Below are 20,736 nucleotides of genomic sequence, written 5' to 3'. Positions count from 1 at the left end.
TCACTCATGTAGGTAATTTTTGCAAATTCGCAAAAACTTACTCCTGAAGATTATCTTTTTAGCTATAAATCTTATTATTTGGTTGATTGTTTAATAATTTTCTTAAAAAGACATACTTTTTGGTTGACAATTTTTTCGTAGAACTTTAAACTTTTGTTTATAATAATTATTTTGTTACTGATAAGTTAATTGAAATCTTTCTTCGATGAAAACTATTTTTTCTAAAAATTTGTCTTCTTGGTTTAAAAGTTCATATTTTTTAGTTTTCGTATTTTTGTGTTGAAAACTAAATTAAAGTATTCTTAAATAAAAATGTAACTCCTTTTCTGAAAAATTGTCTTTCTTATTTAAAAAATCACCTTTTTTAGTAGACTTTTCCTTTTTCTTAGTCAAAAATGCAACTTTTTGGTTGAAAATTTAAGAATCTTGTTGAAAAGTCATACTTTCTGGTAATAAATTCGATTATTTAGCAGAAAATGATCTTATTTTTTAGAATTCTTATTTTGGTGTCGGAAGCGGAAAGTGAACTAGAATCTTCTTTGGATGAAAATTTAACTATTTTTTAAAAATGTTTTTTTCTTAGCAATCATCTGTTTTAGAAGAAATGTCATTTTTCTGAAATAAAAATGCAACTGCTTTTTTCAAAAGTCAACAATTTTATTGAAGTCATACTTTTTGGTTGAAAATTCTGCTGTTTTGTTTGAAATTTAACTATTTCCAAGAAAATTTACTTTTTGTTTAAATTTAATATTTTGGTGTTTTTAAAGAAAACTGAAATCCGTTGTATATACATTTTTTTTAAATTCAATATTCACCTGTTTTAGTTTAGGAGAAATATTTTATCTTTCTTTGATAAAAATGCAATGTTTGGTTGAAAGTTAAACTATTTTGTTAAAAATTCATACTTTTTGGTTGAAAACTTACTTTTCGTTTAAAATGTACATTTTGGTGTTGAAAAATGAACTGAAATCTTTTCAGGATGAAAGTTCAACTTAAAAATAAGTGGTCTTTTATTACAAATTTCTCTGCTATAGTACAAATTTCATCATACTTGGATAAAAATGCAAAAGAAATAATAGAGAATTCACCTATTTTGTTAAAAAGTCATCGTTTTTGGTTAAAAATTTGTATTTCTGGAATGAAAATTCAATTTTTTTCGTAAGAACTTATTTTGTTCATAAAAGTTCATATTTTGATCGCGAAAAGGCAAATTAAATCTTTTTTTAACAGAAAAATCAACCGTTTTTTTTAAATGCATTATTGATGAAAATTCCACTTTTTGGTTGAAATTATTCTGCTTTGCTTGAGGATTCAACTGTTTTGTTTAAACGATTTGGTTGAATCAGTTTGTCGAGAAATCATCTTTTTTTTAGATTTATATTTTTAGTTGAAAAATCATCTCTTTGCTTGATATTATAACTATTTTGTTAGTGGAAAAGTCTTTTTTGGTTTAAAATTTATTTTCTAACTGAAAATGTAACTTTCCATTTTTTAAGATTGGTCTTTTTCAATTCAAAAATTAATTTTGGTTGGGGAAAATGTATCAGTTTCGTGAAAAATTACTTTTTTGCTATAAAATTATATTTTTTGTTTGAAAATTCATATTTTGGCTTGAAGGTTTAACAATTTAGATAACATTTTATTCCTTTCTTCGAGAAAAATGTTCATTTATTGAAAATTCGTCAGTTTAAAAAAATACAAAATTTAATATCTTTTGATTGAAATATAAACTATCACACTTTTTTTGTTTGAGGATTTATTTTTTTTTGTTGAAAATTCAACTATTATGTTAAAAATTCAATTATTTGGTTCAAAATTCAAGTATTTCGTCAAAAATCAATCTTTTACAGTAGGAAATATATTTTTTTATTTAAAATAAATGAATAAATTTGAAAATTTCAAATTTTTGTCTAAAATACTGTTTTATTCTCTTTACAAAATATTCTATGTTCAAAGTATTACAAGATTGAAATGCTGGTATTTGAATCTCAATGATCAGGGAAAATTAAAATTTAGTCAAAGAAAATCCGGAAATTTTGAAAATCAATTTCTCGGACACCCTGTCTCATTCAGTAAAACATTTCTAAAAACTAAAAATTAGTTCAGTAAGAGGGGTGGGGTAGACATATTTTGTTACGGTTTGTTACAAGGGGGCGGAGGGGCCTTAAAGAGGGCCTATAAACCGTTACGTAATTTAAGTACGACCCCTTAGTTTCGCAATCCGAATGATTGCGTTCTCTCACTTGCTGCTTTCAGCGTTCAGTGAGCTTCAGTTTTTGAATGAAAATGTTGATTTAAAGACGATACATTGGTTTCAATACAATTTTATTAATCTAACTACAACTTTTAATTATATTTAACTAATTTTGTTTTCAATACAGCATAGTAATTTAACTGTTTGGTTGATAATTCCTCATTTTTGGTTAAAAGTTCATTATTTTTGTTATAAAATTATTCTTCTTGGTTAAAAATTCAAGTGATTGATTAAAAAATTAAACATTTTTTTTGTATTATTTTAGAAAATTAAATATTTGTTAAAAATAAAGATAAATATTTATAATTAAAATAGAAAATACATCTCTTCGATTGAAAATTGAACTACTTTTTTGGGGTACAAATTAATTTTTTTAACTGAAAATTTATTTTTTGGGTTAAAACAAAACTTTTTTGTTCAAGTTTTACATATCGGTAGAAAATTCAACTGTTTTGTACAGAAAAGAATTGTTTTTGTCTTGGAAATACAATAGTTTCGTAGAATATTCAAAAATTTGGTTGAAAATTCTACTCTGTGTTGGAAAATTTAACTGCTTTGTAAAAGTAAAGTGTTTTTTTGTAAATTGGAAATTAAACTATTCCATTTTTGAGTGACGGCATTGTGCACCGCTGGCAAAGACCTTAAATTTTTTTTAATTGAATTAAATTCCTTAAATCTGATGAAATTCATTTAAACTTTATGATATATTACCAAATCACTTTAAACATGTATAATCTGTTGAAATCTCAGATAATATTTCCTGATATCCTGGCAAAGTTATTGAGCCACATTGAGTGCTTTTAAAATTAAATTTTTATAAATATCTAAAAATCATTAAGATCCTTGGAATTTTATCCATAACAATTTTTAAATATTTTGAACATTCTTTGGAATGTTTTGAAAATCTTTTAAATCTTCTGTAATCCCTTAATTCTTGTGAAATAAAATGATATTCCTTGACCACGTCGTGGGTAATTCATATTTTTTCATAATGTGTGTTCAACAAAATAATTGAATTTGTTACCACATCCTTCAATTTTCGGCAAAAGAATATCAGTTTTTAAACAAATAGTTGAATTTTTAAACTACAAAGATGAATTTTCAAGCAAATAGTCGATTATTTTTTATGGTAGTGTTGAATTTTTAATCCAAAAGGACGAATTTTGTATTGAAAAAGACGAATATTCAACAAAACAGTTACGTTTTCATCTAAAATAATGAATCTTCCACAAAGAAAAAAAAAATAATTTTAAACAAACAGTTCAAACAAATAGTTTAATTTTCAATTAAAAAGTTTAAATCATTTCCAACGAGAAATATAATAGTTAATATTTAAAACAATGAAAGATTTTTACATTTTAATAAAAAACAATGAAATTTAACAAACAAAAAAAATGAATTAAATTCGAAAAATGTAATATTTTGACATTTCAATCAAAAAATAGTTTTGTTTTTAATCAAAAACAGTTTAATTCAACCAAAACGATGTATTATCTTGAAAACAGTTAAATTTTCAAACTGAACAAAATGAATTTTTAACGAAAAAGTTAATTTTAAATTAAAATGTTAATTTTCAACCAAATATTTCATTTTTTTACGAAAATAATAGAATTTTCAAGGCAAAAATACGAATTTTCATCAAAAAAGCTCATTTTTAACAAAAACGTTTGTTTTTAACTCAACACTGGAGCTTGAAACTAAAAACGATCAATTTTCAATAAAAAAAGACGAATTTACAATGAAATATATTAATTTTCAACCAACAATGTAATAGATCAATTTTTAGTTAAAAAATTATTTTTCAACCAAATAGTTGAATCTTCTACTAGTTTAAATGAAAAGTAGTTTTTTTAACCAAAGGAGATGATTGCTAAACCAAAAATATATTAGGCTTTTTAATTTAAAATAATCAACTTCTAACGAAAAATAGTTGGATGTTTTCTAAAGGGATTTCATTATTCAATTTCATTAATTCAGTTCGTATTTAAGTGAAAACACTAGAAGAAGAGTAAGTTTCTTGAAAATAGTGGAAAAAAGAGGAATTATTTTAAAGAAAGGGAAGTCTGCATTTAGATGCTTTACTTGTGAAATAAAAGAACTAATTTTTTTAAGCGAGGGCCGCACTCAGCGCGTTAGTTAAATCCGGTTGCGTCATACCTCTAAATCCAACAAAAATCGTTATGGCAGCCCTGATGTTTACGTTCGGAGTGCCTGACTTTGTGTCGAAGGTTATAACCATAACCGTGCACAAAATCAAGTTCCAGCGTATTTAAAGTACAATTTTCATCTGTAATTTATATTTATTGTACCTGGGAATCGAAGAAAATAAAAATAATCGCTTGCTAAGAATTTCTTCATCAGTCACAAAAAGAAAATCGATTATCTTCTTTCCATAAAAATTTTGAAAGAAAAAGAATAACGACGTCAATACAGCAAGGTTATTATTATGTCGCTCGTGAATGCCACGAAACGAGGTTTACTTCAAAAGAAAAGCGTTAAGTCATCTCTTCGAATGGCATAAGCATAAGGGGCATAAGGGGGCGGCTTAAAATTCCACCTTCGCCTCGGGTGCCAAAGAAAAGATTTAATGCTCTTCTACCATCGTTTCGTTTCTCGACTTCTCGTCCTGCCAACTCTCTCGCAAATACTCGAAAATCTTGCGGAAGAGAGACCGAGACGTCCGTCTAAGTCTAAACTAAAATTTAAAAGTTTAAGAGTTTAGAGTTTAGATGGACGGCTCGGTCCAAGTAGCCATTCGACTCTGACGTCTGCGAAGCACGTGTGGATGAATCGCAGCCGACATTATTTGTGCTCGCGAAATTTCTTTGAATGCCGTCAGCGCAGAATTTCTTGTCAAAAAAAGTCCAACCTCGAGAACTTCCGGCAAGGAAAAAGAGAAAAAAGAATAAAGTGTTGCAATTTTGTCATAAATACGAGCACGAATGTTATTACAGATTTAATTCCATTTTTAAAAGCGAAAATATTCTCGCCGACAAAGATTCTTTTTTTTGTTGGCAAAATGAAATACCGTTGCGAAGTAATGTGCATGCATTCGATATTGGTGTATTTATTTATGCTCGTCTTATGAGCATTTCGCTTCCTCATAGAGGGAGGTTATTCTCTAACAAAAAAAATCTTTCAATATTTTTCAAGCTTATTTTTCTGTCTGACCGAAAATCTTATTTTCAAAAAATCAAAGAGCCCATCAAAAAGTCATTTGATATGTTTTGACAAAATGAACAAGTGTTTAACTTACGGTAGTGTAATATTCCAAATTTAAAAAGTTTTCTTCGTATAAACAATGTAACCCTTTTTTTTTAACTTTCAGAGTCACTTTTTTTGAATTCAAAAGAATCTTAAAGAATTCGATGAACCGCATCATAAAATAATTTAAAACGATGAAGCCCCTCTAATTTATTGACAATAATTAAGAGTTTCTTGGAACTTTCTGCAAATTCTTGAAAAATTTAAAATCCTTTGAGATATTTTAAAATACCTTGAAATTTTAAAAAGATATTTTAAAAATGCTCTACAAAATTTGTAATGCTTTAAAATCTTTTGAAATACCATGACATTTTTTTAAACTTTCAAGAATATCTTAGAATATTTTTAAATACCTTAAAATCTTTCAGACTCCATAAAATATTTCAAATTCTTTAAACTCTTTTTTAATCACTGGAAACTGTTTAAAGCTATTCAAAATGCCCTAAGCAATTTAAAAATCTTTTCAAGTCTTTTGAAATCCCTCGAAATCTTTTAAAGCCTTCAAAGATTCTATAGATGTTTTCGATATACCTTAAAATATTTCAAATTCTTCAGATTAAAGCCCTTGAAGATGCCTTGCTACCTTCTAAAATTTCGTAAAATATTTCAAATCTTTTAAAATAATTTGAAATTTTGTAAAGAATTTTAAAAATGCTTAGAATTCGTTAAAATATCATGAAATCTTTCAAATCCTTTTGAATTTTTTAAAATGATTAAAATCTATTAAGGATGTACACTAAGTAGAATTAATCTCAAAAGTTGCCCATCTATGAAACGATGTATAAAATTGGCAAAAATTAAAAACATTAATTAAGAAATCATACAATTCTTATTGTTATAAACAAATATAGTTTAAATTTTACTTAACACCACCCAAATGTAAGTATATAGAGTCCTTCAAAGAATAAAATGAGGCCTTGTTAATTAGGATTAGATAAGAATTGTAACCTTTCCCTAAAGAGAAAGAAAAAACTAAAACTCTAAATAACAACTGTTAAATAAACAATTTCAATCTGAATTATTTGTTATAAAGTACACTTAGAAGCTTTCGTTAAGATTTCCAGAAATCAATAATAGATCTATTTTTGCCGACTTTATATAAATCATTTTTAAAATGGGCGACTTTTGAGATTGACTGTACGTAGTTCATTAAAATAAAATATTTGAAATCCTTTTGACTCCCTTCAAATAATGAATATTTATTGAAAGTTTCTTGGGACCTTTAAAATTTCCCTAAAATATTTATAATCCTTTCAATTCTTTTAAAATACTGTGCAATTTCTTAAAGCTCTTGAACATTCCTGAGAATTAAAAAAAGTAAGATATTTCAAATTCTTTGAAATCTTTTTAATTCCCTTGAAACTTTTTAAAGCTCTTGAACATTCTTTTAAAAATTTTAAAATACCCTGGTGCAAAAATATTACTATTTATTGAAAAATTACAAAACTTTTTTAATCACTTCAAATTATTTAAATCTATTAAAATTGACCTAAAAAATATCAAATCCTTTTGAATCTAGAAATCCTTTGAAACCTTTCGAAATCTCTTAAAACGTTTGGAAATTCCTTAGAATTATTCAAAATACCCTAAAATTTTTAAAATAATTTTAAGACCGTTAAACGTTTTTTGGAATCTTTTAAAATACCCTTTAATTTTTCAAAAGAATTTAAGAACATTCAGAAATCGGTATATACCTAAACTGAATAGTGGTTAACCCATTGGTTAATTTATTGAAAGAAAAGTAACATTTTCATTTAAAGAACTTATTAGAAAAAAGTAGCTAAAAGTCACTTATTATTCTTGAAAGTTACTTAAAGTGCTCGTTACAGAAATTCCCTGACTTTTGCCATTTTTTTTGTTTAAATTCCTAACTTTTCCCTGATTTCCAGGGTTACAAGCTACCCTGTAATCCTATATTTATTTCCTCCAAAAAAAGTGTTGAAACGATTTGTCATGGTAATTCAATTTTGAAATGCTAATTTCAAAGGGGCGTAATGAAAATAAAAAAAAATAAAAAAGTAGTCGTGAAAGAGATTTTAGGGCTGATGAGGAAGGGCAGTAAAAAATAGAGCACCGGAAATTAAGGACCTGCTGAGATAGGTTTTCGGGGGCTGTAAGCTAAAATGTAACCAGCAACCACCCCTTTTCCCATCCCTTGTTGGCAGTCGGGACGCTGGAGCATTAGTAAAAACGCGATATTGTCTGACTCAACAGGTTGTTGCCTCCCACCAGCCACCGCCGCGCCGCTGCTGTATTAAATAAACCTGACGATGGGGTGATTTCTCTCCCTTTGCCGGATGGGGATGGAGATCTCCAACTCATCAGGCGCCTAATCGCTTCTTCCTGGAGACTATGATCGTTGTAACTCTCGTAACATGAGGAAAATAAAAGATAATCTCTTGATCGGTATTCCAGACAGCGATTGAAGCTCAGGGACTTCTTGTTTTCGTAAACAAACAGAATATTAACTAGGGATGACAAAATCCCGATATTTCACAGGGTGGAAACTCTGAATTTTGGAAGGGGATTTTTGCGTGTATCTGGGAGGTTTATCTAAAAAGATCTATTTCGGGATTAAAAGTCAAATTTTGCCTAAACATTCGACTTTGTAGCTTTAAAATTCAACTCTTTTGTTAAATAATTAATTTCTGCTGGGAGAGAATTGATCAATTTTGGTTGAAAATTCGTATTCTTCAGTTAAAAACTAATTTCTTTTTTTAAAAATTCAACTGTTTTGTAGCTTTAATTTTAAGAGATGAAATTATCGATTCAATTTCAAATTGTCAAAGTACTAGAATTCGAAGTGCTTGACAGAAGGCGAAAAAACTCACTCTCGAACTCACTGAAAACATTTAAAAAGTTATTCAAAAAAGGTGGAAAAACTATAAGCTTCAGTAAAAGAATTGGTTTGAAGAAAAAAATATTAAATTTAGAAAAATCGATTTGGCTAAAGATTAAACTAGTTTAATGAGGAATCGCTTCTTTGTTCTTTTTTTTCGAAAATTAATTTTTTATTACTGAAATTTGATCCCTCTTACTTAAAATTTCATCTTTTCTAGGTTAAAGTGAAATTCGTTCTAACAAGTTTGATTTTTTAGCTAAAAACTCATTATTTTTTAAAATAATTTCTTTTGGTAGAATATTCATCATTTTTGAATAAAGAAACTTTGGTAAAAGAATTGGTTTGAAGAAAAAAATATTAAATTTAGAAAAATCGATTTGATTGAAGATTTAACGATTTTGATAAAAAATCGTTTTTCTTTCCTATACATTTTTTTTAGAAAATCTAACTATTTGGTTTAAAAATGATCTTTCTAGTTTCAAAATTGATCTTTCCGAGATTAAAAGTCGAAATTTTTCTATAAGCATTCGACTATTTAGTTAAAAAAACTCAACTATTTCGTTGATAATTAATTCTTTTGTTGTAGAAAATTGATCATTTTTGGTTGGAGAATCGTATTTTTAAGTTTAAAGTGATTTTCTTGTTTTATATAAAAAATCAAAAATTTGAATTTAAAATTGAACTTTTTGAATTTTAAGATATGAAATGTTCTGTTTAATTCACTAGTTTGAATGTAGTGAAATTCCAAGTGTTTACCGAAAGACAAAAAAACTCACTTTCGAACTGACTGAAACCATTTAAAAAGTTACTCAAATTAGTTAGAAAATCTGAAAGCTTCAGTAAAAGAATTGATTTAAAGGAAAAAAGATTAAATTTAGAAAAATCAAGTTGATTGAAAATTGAACTATTTTGATGAAAATTCACTTTCTTCGTTGAAAATTTATTTTCTTTACTGCAAATTGATCGCTTTTAGTTGAAAATTCAACTACTTGATTGAAAATTGAATTACATTGTACGATACTTTTGGTTCTAAATTAATTCCCTTAAATAAAAATGTAAATAGTTTCTTATTGGTTAAAAATGTATGTATTTTGTTGTAAATTCGTACTTTTTAGTAAAAAATTTAATCTCTTGATTGAAAACTGAACAGCGTGGTTTGAACATGATTTTTTAAACATTTATTTTCCAACTCATTTGTAGAAAAATAATTACTTTGTTGAAAATTCTTTTTATCGGTTGCATACTTTTTTAAATAAAGATTTAAATATTGCATTTTTGCTTGCAAATTGATCGTTTTTAGTTTAAAATTATATTAATTGGCCTAAGAATTTACCAGTTTTGTTAAAAATTCACATTTTTGGGTTTAAAAATTTCATTAAGTGTATTTAAACAATCAACTTTTGGGTTCAAAATGAATTAATAAATAGAAAACTGAACTTTTATTCTAGATAACTATTCGAATATTTTGTTGAAAACTATTCGTCTTTTTTGGTTGCACTCAACTGCTTTGATTTAAAATTATCATGTTTTTTTTTAATATAAAATATTACATTTTTCGCTTCAAATTTATCATTTGGTTAAATTCGGCTTTTTTCATTAAAAATATTTTTTTTGCTTGAAATATGAATTTTATATATTTTGTGAAGAACTTATTTTTCTTTATTCATAATTCAACCACTTGGTTGAAAGTTGAACTTTGTTAAAAATATTTTGTAGATTCATAATTTTAGTTACAAATTCAACTATTCAGTTAGAAATTCAATTATTAAAAAAAAAATCAACTTTTTTGTTAACAAGTCTTTTTATGTCGAAAATTAAAATTGTTTTCTTGAAAATTCGTCTTCTGGGCTTAAAAACTTAATTATTTTTATGTAAACTTCATAATTTTGTTGACAATTCGTTCCTTGTGCTTGAAAGATAAACTATTACGTTGTGAATGCAAATCTTTAGTTGATGATTTTTATTTGATTGTTGAGAATTCAAATATTTGTAAACATTCATCTTTTTAAGCCGAATTTTCGATTATGTAGTTAAAAATTAAAATATTTTATTGAACATTCAATTACTTTTCTGTAAAGTCAACTATTTTGAATAAAAAATAATGTTTTTGAAAATTCAACTTCTTTGTTGAAAAATCCTCTATTTGGATTGAAAATTCTTTTTTTTTATTTGGTAGGAAAGTCCTTGCTACTAGAAAATTAATCTTCATTGATCGAAAATTCTATACTGTATTTAAAAAACTGTTCTTTTTGTTTTGAAGACTTAACTATCTGGTAAAAAATGCAACAATTTTTGTGTTCGAAACTGGTTCTTTTTTGTTTAAAAGTTCGACTGTTTGGTAAAAAATTATTATTTGATGGTTACAAATTTAACTATGTTGTAAATTCTTTGTTTGGTTAAAAAATCATTTTTCTTGATTGAAAATTTATCTTTTCGGATTTCCAAATTAACCGTTTTCTGAAACAATAAACTTCTTAGCCATTTTGTTAAAAAATAAATATATTTTTACTTGAAACATTAAGCGTTTCATATTGAAATCAATATGGTACATAAACATTAATTTTATTTAAAAGAATCTATTCCCCTATTATTCCCCTATATATTCTCGTTGAAAATGGCCCAATTTGTTTATTTTAGACGTTTGAAAAATGAAACCGAAAAAAAAATTATAAATAAAAACGGGAATGGGTGCTCGTATTAGTATCGTCGTACACTGAGAAGTTTAAGCTTTGTCTGATGATCTGTGACGAAGACGTGGAGGGGTAGCAAAAGTGTTCAAAATAGCGTGACGTAGTTTATGAAACGCCTGCTAAAGGATAAATTGTGATATTTTTGCGATATATAATAATTAAATAGTTTCATTGTAAGGAATGTTTAAATTCGAATAGCGATATAACTATACAGCATCCACATAATGGAAAAATGACGTAGTTCCAGAATCCACATCATGATAACAATGAGCTGCTCGTCATTCTTATGGACTGAAATTCTGAGCCTGAGGAATAAGAAGACATAAGACGTCTTTTGAATCGCGAGTACTGCAATGGCTGAGTCGGCTTAAAGATATTTTTTTCATGCTCGTCTTTTCACTGGAGTCGACCACCCTCTACCATTATTTTCTTTAACTTTGCCGTCATACCGAGAGCACAGGCTCGTCATATATAATCCACGCGAACGAAAATCTCAATCAGCTGCTCGCCAAATCCTCAAGCAAACAAGGGATTCATCCACGACTGTACACTGATTGTATGTCCACATTTATTCGACTGTATGTGTGCTTATTCATGCGAAATTATCACAACAATAATCAGTTTTCTCCATTCATATAATCAATTTATTTTCAACAGAGTAGTTCAACCAAGTAATTAAATTTTCAACTAAAAAATATTTATTCTCGTCGAAAAATATAATAGTTAATATTTCAATCAGAAAAGACGAATATTGAAAACAGAGAGTTTCATTTTTAACCGGAAAAGATTGAAGGTCTACAAAAAAAGGTAAATTTTTAAACAAATAATTAAATGCTTAGATACAAATATTAATTTCCAATGAAGAACATTAATTTTCTGCTGAAACGGAAGACTTTTTAAAAATACAAATTTTCCAACAAATAGTTGAAATTTCTACTAAAAATAAGATAAATTTTCAATCAAAAAATGAAAAGTTAAATTTTTATGAAAATAAAATTGTTTTCAACAAAATATTTATTGTATTTCAAATTTATTCCAGTGCGTATGTGTATGTGTGTGTGTTGATTAATGCGAAATTATCACAACAATCATTAATTTGATCAATTGATAACATTTATTTATTTTCAACAAAGCCGTTCAACTTTCAACCATAAGTATTGAATTTTTAAACCAAAAAGATTTATTTCGGACAACAAATATAAATATAATAGCTGATATTTTAATCCGAAAAGAAAAATATTACAGAGAAAGAGTTGCATTTTTAATCAGAAAGATGAAAGGTCTGGCAAAAAGATGATTTTTCGACCAAATAATTCATTTTTGAACAAAAAAGACATATTTTCTACCAAGAAAATAAAATTTCCACCAAAAAATATGAACTTATAACCAAATAATTTACCTTTTAGTCAAAAATATTTACTTCCAATCAAGGATATCAATTTTCTGCCAACAAAGACGAAATTTAAACGAAATATGTGAATTTCAAAGCAAATGTTTGAATTTTCAATTGAAAAAAATAACTTTTAAATAAAAAATGAAGAGGTTAAATGTTCCGTAAAAAAATATAATTCATCCAGAAAGATTAATATTCAGCCAAGAAGATAAATTAAGATAAATTTTCTAATCAAAAATATGAATTTCCAACCAAATAATTGAATTTTTAGCCAAACAGATTAATTTCCAATCAAATGCATTAATTTCATGCAGTGAAAGACGAAAATTGAGCTAAATACACCATTTTTTAACCAAATAATTAAAGTAGTTGAATTTTCAAAGAAAAGTTATTACCTTCTGTTTCTGACGAAGAATATACTATTTCACTCAGAAAAGACGAATATGAAAAAGAAAGTGGCATTTTCAATTAAAAAATAAGATTTTTGAATAAAATAGATACATTTTATATCAAATAGTTGAATTTTCTACCAAAAAACATTAATTTTCAACCAAGAAGAAAAATTTTCTACTAACAAATTCATAATTTCAATTCAAAACAAATTTTTGAATCAAAAATGAAAAACTTAAATTGTCCGTAAACAAAAATTTAACCAAAAACATTAATTTTCATTCAAAAATATAAATTTTCTACCAAGAAAGACGTGCATTTTTAACCAAATAATTAAACTTTCAGCCAAGAAGATTAGTTTGCATCCAAGAAGTTAAAATTTCTGACAAAAAATATGATTTGCCAACCAAATAAATAAATAAATGGATAGCTAAAAATATTAATTTCCCATCCAGAACATTAAGTTCAATTCGAAAGAGACGAATTTTAAACAAAACAAATGAATTTCTTACAAAATATTGAAGTTTCTACTAAAAATAAGATAAATTTTAAATCAAAAATCGAAAAGTACATATTCCAAAAAAAATTAATTTTAAACAAAATAGTTAGATTTTTAATAAAAACACATTATTTTCATCAAAATAGTTGAATTCTCAACCAAAACGTTGCTATTTTAACCAAAAAATATGACATTTTATACCAGAAGAGAGATGCATTTTTACAAAAAACTTAATGTCCGACCAAGAAAGCTCAATTTTTCACTAAAAAGTTGAATTTTCAACAAAAAAAAAATTAATTTTTCGATTTGTTTTAAACATGAAACTTTTATTCATGTGGAGATGAATTTTTAGCAAAGAAGGTCATTGTCAACCAAGACACTGATAAATTTTCAACAGCAACAAAATTTGCAACTTTGCAAGATAAAAAGGTGAAATGTATTAAGAAAAATTTGTCTTTTAAGCCAGTAAATATAAATTTTCAACAAAAAGTTATTTTTGTACTAAATAGCTGAATTTTACATGAAAAAAGCATCGAAACATATACATTCAGAATCAAATGGTCACACTTTTGAGCAAACGAGACGAATTTTCAACAAAAAAGTTGAATTTTTAACGAAATAGTTCAATTTTCAAGGAAATGATCAAAATTCCGAACAAAAAAGATTAAACTGCAATCTAACAAAGAATCAATTTTTGAACTAAAAAGAAAGAAAAATAAAAAAGATGAATTTTTTATCGTAAAAAAAGAATTGCTTTTAACAAAATAATTGAATTTCCAATCAAATAATTACATTTTAAAGCAAATAATCAAATTTTTAACCAAACAAGATTATAATTCTAAATCAAATACATAATAGTACACTTTTCAAACAAGAAGAATTAACTTTCAATTAAAAATAATTTGGTTTTATGAATTGCCTTTTTCTTTAAAAAAAATGTGACTATAGTCACTTTTTCTTTAAGAACGGTTTAAAAATGACCTGAAAAAAACTGTTTAAAAATTATTAAGTTGACTGTACTTATATGGTAGAAATGTACAAGTAGAAAGTTTTCGCTTGTGCAATTTGTAAAATTAGACTTTAGAAAAAAAGATTTATGCTATAAAAGCTGCCGAAATCATAATTTAAGAATAACTAACTTTCAAAAACTTCATTAAAGTTGGGAGAAATTTAATTGAAAAATTTCACCCGTTCTCTAAAAACTTTCTCACGTGAGTAAAAAAATATAAAAAAGCAAACTGGTATCCATTTTCTTTACGAAAGCGTGAAAATCTGCCGATCTCGTTGAAGTGACAGCCGTTTCGACCCCTCCACGGGGGGATCAGCACCCCTTTTTTGACATCCAACTCTTGCTTGGAACCCCTGGTTCTCACGAATCCTTTATCGCTTTTCTAAAATGCGTTCTCTGGTTTTCAATACACATACGTAGATCTAAACACCATAGAAATCTAAAAAAAAATGCTCATACGTCGGTCAGATTCGTTGATCTCGAACTAAAGCTAGTTTTACGAAAAACCAGGAAAAGCATTGTCGGGAATTCATTCGTGGAAATAATCTAGATGGGCATGCAGAGACGATGACTGAGCCTCTGGATAATACGGCTGCTTTCAGAAGAATAGATCAAGAAACTCGACTGAATCGTAAAAAAAAAGAAGGAAAGAGTTTCAAGGAAATGAGATTGTAGGCTCTGATTAGCCTCATAACACTCAGGCAGTTTACTTTTGTTGATTGAAATCTCTTTTTGGGCTTTCCGACTTTTTGTGGAAAAGGTATCTTTTATCTTTGATAGTGAAAGTCCGATTTAAGATTAATCACCGATTTATCACTTTTTTCTGTTACGAAACAATACAATTTCAAGAGAAGCAAATTAAAATGTTAACAATTAATTGTTTTAGTTGACTACATCGATGAACATTAGGGTACCCAATAATAATTCGAGTTTTTGAATTTCGTAAATAATAAGTTGTCTGAGAATAAGTTTGATAAAATTCGATTTTTGTAAATATAAATTTAAGGCTAAAAACTCTTTCACCCCTCAAAAGTATTTGCTACATTTATTGAGGAATAGGTCTGAAACTTTATTAAACAAGAACAAATATTTGTTTTGAGAACAATATGCGCAGCATTTTATCTAAAAGTTAAAGAAAATATTCTTCATGTTGAATGAAATTCAAATATACACAAAAAATACACATATTTTACAATTCAAAGATTTCTATTGTATTTTAAAATGTATTGTTAGCTATTATTTACTTGGAAAGGATAAAAAGCTTTTATCAATTTTTAAAATAAAAATACCCCATCACTTGAAATTAACTGAGCTTAATAAATCTTTTCTGGATTTTCAATTTTTTAAAATCTACCCGGAAGAATTTGAAGATCACCTGGAAGGAATGGAATTCTTGTGAATTTTATCAGCTTTCTATTCACACCGATTTATCTGAATTTAATGAATTTTTTTATTTTGAATATTTGGTTGCATTCACTTTCAATTATTTTCTGTTCACTTTTAATTTTTTAAAGTTCTTTTGGATTTATATCAATTTAAATAGCAGATGCTGAGAGGTTTCTGGAGTTAGTTTCAATTTACTCTAGTTTTACGGAAATCAATTAAGTACTTGGAACTTTTAAAAAATGTTCTTTGGATTTGATTAGAATTCAAACCGAATTCTTATTTCTTTTTCCTGGATTCTCATTATTTTCTTCTAAATTAACTTGATTTTATTCAATCTTGATTTTATTCATCGATTTCTTCTCATTTACCTTACATTCCCATAAATTCGGTCGAATTTCATTATTTTCTTTATTCATTTATTTCTTGAATTTACTTTAATTCTGATGAATTTGTCCTCAATTTTGCTCATTCTCATTTTACCAAATTCATTTGATTTTTATGAATTTCGTTCAATTCACTAAAGTCTCCCGAAGCCCCTCGATTTCTGCCAGTTTTAGTAAAGTTTTACCTCAAATCGATAGGATTACAAATTTTTTAAAAATTAATTTAAGTTTTAGTAAAATTGCTTTGAATTCAATCTGAACTCTGATTAACTTATATTCTGAATTAGTCTAAAATCACTTGGAATTCTAATGAATTTCATCGAATTCATTTGAATTCAAAAGAACATTAGTTACATTTATAATGCATATTAGTCATATTTAGTCATTTTAGGCACAAAATACATTTTAAAGTACTACAGGAATTTTTTAAATGTTAAGAATGTGTATTTTTACTGGTATTTCTTGTGTATTTCAAAATTCAAGATTTTATTTCTGTCACCCGGTATATATATTTAAAATGTATTCATCATAGAGAATATTCTCTTAATATTCTAGAAGGGATCCATTGCCCTGTAATCCAAGAAACTAATGCTTAGGGGCCATTTCATACCATTAACTGTAATAAAATTACACAATTTCATGTTGTAAGCACGATAATATCGTAACAAAATATTTTTTTGTAATAAGATTTAAAGCTTTTTTCTTAATAAGTGAGTAATAGTTTCTAGGGGTAAAATAATTTTCTAGCCATTAATTAGTACTTTAAAAAATCTAAAACTATGTTATTTCATTTTCCGATCCAAAATTCAAAAACTTAAATTTTTATTTTGTGTACAATCTTTTAATATTAATGATTACTTCATTTGAATACTTTAAATTGAATATAATAATTGTAATTGAATCAGCATTAAAATTTGGCAAATTTAAATAGCAAACAAGTACACAAAGAGCAATCATTTAAGTTTTTTAATCAAAGTTCTCAAACAAAATGATAAATTATTATAAAAAAATAAGGAAATGTGTCAAATAGGAAAATCAAGACTATCAAAAACTGAAAATAAAGTATATATTTGACTGAAAACACTTAGGATTATAAAATATTTAAATAATGCATTAATATTAACTATTTAATACTTAAATATTCAAAATTTAAATATGTATTTCTCGAAATTAAATTATCGCTATAAATTAAAAAAAATGTTCCAAAACAAGCATTTTTATGCACAACATTAAAATTACACAATTTTTAACTTGAACTTTAACAATCTTAAAAAATTTTCAATTACAACTCGTTAAGAAAAAATGGCTTCTTAGTATAATTAATTGATAAGTTGGAATTTTCAACATTAAATTGAATGAACAAAAAAATTATTTCAAATCAACCTAAAACTTCTTTTTTCTATTTATATTAATTACAGTAAGTGTAAAATTAATCATTTGGGCTTATTTTATAATATTATATTTTATAATAAAATTATTTAAGCCAATGATAAACATAATATAATTATCATTTTATTGATTTTTTCTGCCCCTTAATTAGTATAAAATATATTAGTATTAATGGATTTCATAGGATTCAACAGGTTTTAAGGTTTTTTAATGATCCCAAGGGTCGTCCAATAATGTCAAAGGATTTGTATGGGATTTCAAAAACATTATAAATTTCTAAAAATTTTGAAATATTTCTATATGTGTCAATAAATTTCCCTCAAATAAAGGATTTTTGTAGAATTTCAAAGATTTAAAGATATTTTCATATATTTCAGGGGATTTGAGAGGATTTCAAATGTTCCATATGGTTTTAAGAAATTTTCTTGAATTACGGTAGATTTGCAGGGATTTCACATAGTATTTATCATGTTTTAGAATATTTCTAAAGATTTAAATAGATCAATTCAAGGCGTTTCAAAGGATTTGAAATATTTAAGGGCATTTTAAAAAATTTTAAAGAATTTTCAAGAGATTTACTGATCTTAAGGTCTTGAAAAAATTGGTATGTTGTTTTAAAAAATTTCATAGAATTTAAGAAGATATGGAATTTTATAGGACCTTTAAAGTTTTACGATGTTTTAAAAGATCCACTGAGATTTTAAAAGAATTTTAACGGACTTTACCAGATTTCCGAGGATTTGAATTATTTCAAGGGATGTTCTATGTATACCGTCAAATTCAAAATGATTTAAACTTTAAAATGATTTATAAAATTAACAAAAAAGTCCCATTGACTATAGTTACAATATTTAGAAGAGAAACTCAATCGAAAATAATAAAAAATTTAGAAGTCATAATTGTTTATTTAAAACATATTTATGTTTTTTCTTCCACTCTAGGTAAGAGTCAAAATGCCCATTCAATTTTAAATCACAAAATCTCATTTTATTCAAAGAATGGTTTTTTTACAAATCTATTCGTTGCGTTTTTATTAAATATTATCAAGGAAGTTATTTAAATAAATAAATATCTAAGAACAATTGCACGTCTTATTATATTTTTATTTGTGGATTTAAATTAAAAGAAAATGACTACCTTTTTACGACTAAATTTTCTTTAGAAAAAAAAAACAATATATAAATAATAATTTCATGATAAATGGCGAATAAATGTAAAATAAAAGGGATGACTGAAAAATCCCGAAAACTGAAATTCCCAATACTGTGAAATTCCTGAATTGGAAAATACCCAAATAATAAAATTCCAGGATAGTAAAATTTGCGAATGCTAAAATTCTGGAATAGGAAAATTCCCGAATAATAAAATATCCGAAATAGAAAATGCTCGAATTTAAACAATTAAGAAATTTCCTATAAAAAATATTATTTGTTTATTAAAAATACAATTATCAAATATTACAATCATTAAAGTTTCTAAAATTATTGTTTAAATTAAAAAAAAAATTTAAATATATGTTTGGATAAATTCTTTATAAATTATTATTATTTTAAATGCAAAAAATAACTTTGAATTTTTCAAATATTAAAAAAAAATTATTATTAAAAATATTTGATCATTGTATTTTTAATAAATGATTAATATTTATAAAAAAAACTATTTAATTGTTTATATTCGGGGATTTTCTAGTTTAGATATTTTATAATTCTGCAATTTTCTGTCGTTTATTTTATCAGAAATTTTCGAATTCGGTAATATTATAAAAGATGAAGAATTTTTTTATTCGGAAATTTTCCAATTCGGTAAGATTATAAGCTGATCGAGAATTTTATTATGCGAGAATGTTACTTTTAAATAATTTGATATTTCTCTTCCTTTTTTTCTAAATCACACGGAAATTATATATGAGAAATAAGTATTTTCATATGATTATTTATGTATAATGAGGCTCAAAATAAACTACATACCTGGGAACGTTAGTTTTTCTGACATAAATTAACACTCTAAATATATCTTGTTTTTTTTTTTTTTTTTTTTTTGAAGAGGTATAGAAAATCTCTGAAGTTGAACAGCATTTTTTCACGATCTAATCTGGTATTAAATCTGAGATTCTGAGAAATTTCACGAAAGGGCTTTTCAAGTTAAACTTGGCATTGAGCGCAGGTGTGTTCACATACAGCTAAAGGGTTTCCAACTTTAGAAGCTGTCTTATGTGTCTGAAACCTGAAAAAAGAGATTGAAAATCATAAAAATTGAAAAATTACTGTTAATTTTTTAATTAAAATAAAAGTTTCATCAATTTCTACAGAAAAATGTTTAATAAAAAATACTTTTTTATTAATTTCATTACCCTCATCCTAATGCATCAGTATTTATAATTTGCTCTAATTAGTTATTCAAACGAATCTTTATGAAAAAGAATAAGTCAGTAATCTTACATTCTGTTTTGAAGAAAGAAAATACATAATTTATTTGTTAATGATTAATCTTTCTCAAAAGTTATAACACACATTACTCCTTATTAGCAGAAAATGGAGGCGTGCTTTGCGAGCATTCATGTTTTTGGATGTTTATTTTCTAACATACTAAATGTAAACAATTTTCAATTCCCTTAATAAAACAATTTTGAAGTATTAAGTTTAATTTTGTTAAAGTATCATTAATAATTTTAAATTGGAGCCATTTGAAATTAAGAAGAAAATATATTCAACTATTTTTAATTAAAAAGTGTTCACATCAAACAATTTAGGCCAGATAACATTTTTAAAGAAGGACATTATTTTGATTAGAATGAAAAGGACTTAAACTCGTATCAGTTCTAAGTAAAAATCGTTATAATTGAATAATTTGTAATTAAAAGTATTTGAAATTAAAATTTTTTATCAGATGCTATTAAAATTGACAGACTTTAGGCTAAAATTTAAAAAATTGGAAAATTTTCATCAGAAAGGATTTTAAATTATATCACTTTTGATTTAAAGCTTTCAAAATTGAAATTTTTAATTTTTAATTGAAGAATCTAGAAATTTAATAACTTCAAATTAAAATTTCGAAAATAGGTAAACTTAAAAAAGTTAAAAATTAAATCATACAATATTTGAATTTTAAATCGAAGGAAGCTAAAATTGTATTATTTCAAATACAAAGCGTTTGGAATTTAAAAAAATTGTAATTGGATCCGATGAAAATTTAACAATTTGAAAATGAAAATGAAATCTAATTATTCTGTCTCTAAAA

Source organism: Belonocnema kinseyi, chromosome 3 (assembly GCF_010883055.1).
Source record: "Belonocnema kinseyi isolate 2016_QV_RU_SX_M_011 chromosome 3, B_treatae_v1, whole genome shotgun sequence".
Taxonomy (NCBI): domain Eukaryota; kingdom Metazoa; phylum Arthropoda; class Insecta; order Hymenoptera; family Cynipidae; genus Belonocnema; species Belonocnema kinseyi.
This window is presented reverse-complemented; position numbering follows the sequence as displayed.